Below are 5,000 nucleotides of genomic sequence, written 5' to 3' on the forward strand. Positions count from 1 at the left end.
ACATTTGGTTCACGCACTCGGCCGAGCGGCCGGTGGTGCGAAGCTACCATCCGTGGGATTAAGCCTGAACGCCTCTAAGGCCGAATCCCGTCTAGCCATTGTGGCAACGATATCGCTAAGGAGTCCCGAGGGTCGAAAGGCTCGAAAATACGTGACTTTACTAGGCGCGGTCGACCCACGTGGCGCCGCGCCGTACGGGCCCTACTTGTTTGCCGGACGGGGCACTCGGGCGGCGCTGTCTGGGATCTGTTCCCGGCGCCGCCCTGCCCCTACCGGTCGACCATGGGTGTCTATATTTCGATGTCGGGACTCGGAATCGTCTGTAGACGACTTAGGTACCGGGCGGGGTGTTGTACTCGGTAGAGCAGTTGCCACGCTGCGATCTGTTGAGACTCAGCCCTAGCTTGGGGGATTCGTCTTGTCGCGAGACGAGACCCCCAGGGGCTGGTCGCCAGCAGGGGTACGCGTGGGCCCCCCTTGCTTTCAGTTTCCGCACGTCGCATCTCTGGGCGTATCGGTCTGGGCGGGCGCGCCGCACCCAGGGCGCTGCAGTGGGTGCGGCGGACTGGGGCGTATCGGTTGGCGTGGGCGCTGCGATGGGTGCCGCCGCCGTGCGCGCGGGGAGGCGGCGCCGGCCGGCCGGGCGCCGTGTGTACCGCCGCGCTATAGCGTATCGCTTTGGCGGCCGGCGCCGGGTGCCGCGGTGGGTGCCGGACGGTCGATGTCGGCCCACCGGCCGGGGCGTCGCGTGGAGGCGGCGGCGTCGGGTGGGTGCCGTGCGGTGGTCGCGGTGCCCGGCGGGGTCTGGTACGTTGTCGCCGTCCCGTGGTACCACGGCGTCCACCGCCGCCGTCCGGTGAACGCCAGTACCCCTAACCGATGGATGTGAAATAAAATATAATAACACATGATGCTCCGCAAGAAAATAGACTTGGGATAGGGTGTGTCGTTGGCAAGTCCCCGGGGCGGTTAGTGTGTGTGGTGATAAGTCTGTAGGGGCGGGGGGGGGTGGGCGAGGTATTAGGAAATAGATAGATAGATAGTGGTGCCGTGGGTGTCGACAGTAGACATAGCACACTGCCACCTACAGGGATCCGACGGAACTACGCCACCCATGCCGGCAAAACAGTATCGCCATCTATGAAAATAGGGCGACACCACATGCAATACCGCCATCTATGCGCATCTGACAACACTACGTCCGCACCACAAAACATACCGCCATCTGTAGGTCTCCCGCAACATGACCTCCTGCAACGACGCTACCGCCATCTATGAGACGCCAAGCCGACTAAGACAGCGATGGCGCCACAGTGGCCGCCTTTCGACGCCACCCACAAAGGCTGCAGCCTCTGTCGACCATAGCACCCAATCTCCAGTGGCTCTGCCGCACGAAGCCGTGGACCGGCAATGACGCCACCCGCACCCGTTCGTGCACCACCCCAACCGCCAAACTCGCACCTCCAGCGGATGAACGGCGGACGTTTCCCGCACTCGTAAAGTGCAATCCACCCCTATAACTTGCGTTTCATGAAGAGTTATTTCCAATATGCGACATTCCCGCTGTCCGTATACATGAGCCGCGACCTGTACCACTTACGAGCGAGAGACGCGATCGCGTTGCTCACTGTACGGCGTCCGATACCGAGCCATCAGCATGTCGGTCCCCATGCGCGTTGCACTCGCACTCGCAGTCGCAAAAACGTGGGGCAAATATATTACGCGGAAGAGTTATAACAGACCGAGCCCCACTGCATGGGGGGAGTCTTTGTCACTAATGTACACAGATGGAACATTTTGGACTGGAACCAGATTACCCGTACACACGGCGCTGATTAGTAATCAATGCAGAGCCATCAAACTACAGCAAATATACACAACTGTCCGTATACATGCTGAAAGAGTCTGCCCAAAATGGGAACCACACGTCAGCCAGACACTCTGATCACGCACCACTCTCTGCTTCTAACAGGCGCACATACAATATGTAAGCACCAGCATGGAACAACATCCAGTGCATCTTCTCCGCCACATTACACAATCCACACTATCACAACCAGACCAGGAGGTCCGTGCGGAAAATACAATATCCCAGCCTTTCGACATCCACCATTGCGCAGACCAGGCACCAACACCCACACATGTCCTATACAACGGTGCACCCAACATCACAATAGTACCTCCTGTCACAGCGCACAAACAATGACATGAGTCAAAGACACAGGTCTCACACAAGCATAGAATTGGAGCGCCGCCTCTAATAAGCCAAAGGTGCATCCTGACGTGACAAATCTGATCATGTCACAAGCATTCACTTACTATAATCACTATCAACGAACCTGCCGCCCCCGCCCCCCCCCCCCCTACACCTTTCCGTACAACAACGTGTAACCTAACCTAACCTAACCTAACCTATGTTGTACCTTAACCTAACCTATGTTGTACCTTAACCTAACCTATGTTGTACCTTAACCTAACCTATGTTGTACCTTAACCTAACCTATGTTGTACCTTAACCTAACCTATGTTGTACCTTAACCTAACCTATGTTGTACCTTAACCTAACCTATGTTGTACCTTAACCTAACCCATGTTGTACCTTAACCTAACCCATGTTGTACCTTAACCTAACCCATGTTGTACCTTAACCTAACCCATGTTGTACCTTAACCTAACCCATGTTGTACCTTAACCTAACCCATGTTGTGCCTCAACCTAACCCATGTTGTGCCTCAACCTAACCCATGTTGTGCCTCAACCTAACCCATGTTGTGCCTTAACCTAACCCATGTTGTGCCTCAACCTAACCCATGTTGTGCCTTAACCTAACCCATGTTGTGCCTTAACCTAACCCATGTTGTGCCTTAACCTAACCCATGTTGTGCCTTAACCTAACCCATGTTGTGCCTTAACCTAACCCATGTTGTGCCTTAACCTAACCCATGTTGTGCCTTAACCTAACCCATGTTGTGCCTTAACCTAACCCATGTTGTCGCCTTAACGTAACCCACGTTGTCGCCTAAACCTGCTCTGTAATTGTTATACGACTCGTTCAATTACTGTAGTGTTGCCCACCCGCAACCCTCGCAATATAGTTCGCTACTCGCACTGCCCGCACCCCTGTGTATCGCTTCATGTTAAACACCTTGCAAGTCTTGCTCACTTTCCACATGCTCCTGCTGTACACTGTAATGTGGATGGCAGCAGGACGTACATGCCGCCCCTCCCCACGTCCCCACCTTGCCCCCTGCCTTCGCAAGCTGGTTGGTGAGAAGTTTGCATGTTCAATGCCCTTCGCATGCGACGTACTCAGGCTACGTTGTGGTGCGGCCTGTGTCAACTGTCCGCTGATGTCGTACGCGTGAACCACAATCTGTACTGCACATTCGTCCTTATGTACTGAATGATACATCGTGGCACATGTGTGACCGCACAACGACTGCGCCCAAAAACGGCGGACCATACAGTGCAAATATTGTGCACGCAGCTACGTGTCGTCTCCCTATGAGAGCTGGATTGCAGTGTGGTACGCCATAGAGACGTGTGGGAGGAACGGACGCCGTGGATGGCGATCAGCATGAGCTGTCTGTTGATGTATTCGGACCTAGTCGTCTCTCCTCACACACCGTGATGGCATGGTGCACCGCGTTCCATATCTGCGACATGCTACAGAGGCCGGTTGACAGTCGTTCGAGCAATGGACATCGCATACGTACGGGGGCCACCTTCCACGTATTGTCTAGGCGTGCACATTTTGTTGCGTGTATGTGGGCAGACGTAGTGTGGCGTGACACCTGACACAGGCATGCAATAATCGTTGAAGTTGCAAATGGCGATGGACGCCTGCGTTTTCTGGTGAAGTTACGCAAATGAACAAATGGTAACCTGTTGTGGTGCGGTTGTTCTCGCTAGGGGTGAATCGGTGATGGCGACGATAGGTTGAGGTACTAACCGGTTGTTCCAGCGATACCCACCATGCCGACGAAACTGAACGGCATCTGGGTGTGAAGCGATACGCGGCGGTGGCTGGGTGGGACCGTCCCCGGCCGGTGAGGGGGCGCCTCCCGGCGTGCTGGCCGCGCGGTGCGTGGGCGCACGCGCTACAGCCGGCTGGTGGGGGCGGCCAGTGGCAGGCGCGCCGGCCGACGGACGCGGCAGGCGTCGCAGCTGCGCGCCGGCGCACCCTGCGCGCGGCGCCGTGCGGCCAAAGTAGGTCCTCGCGGGCCCGGTGCGAAGCGCGGTGGACATCTTCAGTGTGCTGGTCCGATTGAGGACTGTGTGCGTTGAGGATGCGCCGCCGCCCGGCGCTCGGCGCCGCGACGCCGTCTGCTGCTCGGTCGCCCCAGCGGTTCTCGCTGGTGGTTTGTATCGCAGCTGTGCGGATGTGTTGGCGCGTGCGCTGTGCTGGGAGAGTTCGCTTCGGCACCCAAGTGGGGCTTTTGTCCTTCTGTGGCGCTGGCGTTGGAGCTGCCGGTCACCGTAGGTGGCGCGTGTTGTCTCCCGCCGGCAATGCCACGACAGCACGCTCCCGGGCCTCTGTCGGCAGCGGCAAGCTCAGTTGGGAGCACGGGTGGTCGCACCGAAAGCGTCTACTCGCCTAACTCCGGGCGATTGCGCCTCTCTCGAACCCGACCAAGTACTTGGGACGGCGCTGCGCGCCGCCGGGACCTGAGAGGGTTTCGAGGTGTATTGTGCAGGGGAGCTCAGCCTCCTCCTGTTTGCAGAATGATTGAGCGGACGCTTGCGTGTTCGCGCGGGCCCCCGGGACACACTCCCGGGCGGCCGGCTGCTCAGCTCTAGTTGACGCAGCTCCCTGGTTGATCCTGCCAGTAGTCATATGCTTGTCTCAAAGATTAAGCCATGCATGTCTCAGTACAAGCCGCATTAAGGTGAAACCGCGAATGGCTCATTAAATCAGTTATGGTTCCTTAGATCGTACCCACGTTACTTGGATAACTGTGGTAATTCTAGAGCTAATACATGCAAACAGAGTCCCGACC

General features: G+C 57.0%; 1 non-coding gene across 1 annotated transcript in view; it reads left to right on the top strand.

Annotated features, from left to right (window-relative positions):
- Positions 1 to 4,810: 4,810 nt before the first annotated feature.
- LOC124733594 overlaps positions 4,811 to 5,000 on the top strand; it is a 1,909-nt gene continuing 1,719 nt past the window's right edge. Inside the window, exon 1 of the ribosomal RNA XR_007009018.1 lies at positions 4,811 to 5,000. This exon is cut by the window's right edge and continues 1,719 nt beyond it. This is a non-coding gene — a ribosomal RNA (small subunit ribosomal RNA).

Source organism: Schistocerca piceifrons, unplaced genomic scaffold (genome assembly GCF_021461385.2).
Source record: "Schistocerca piceifrons isolate TAMUIC-IGC-003096 unplaced genomic scaffold, iqSchPice1.1 HiC_scaffold_1400, whole genome shotgun sequence".
Taxonomy (NCBI): domain Eukaryota; kingdom Metazoa; phylum Arthropoda; class Insecta; order Orthoptera; family Acrididae; genus Schistocerca; species Schistocerca piceifrons.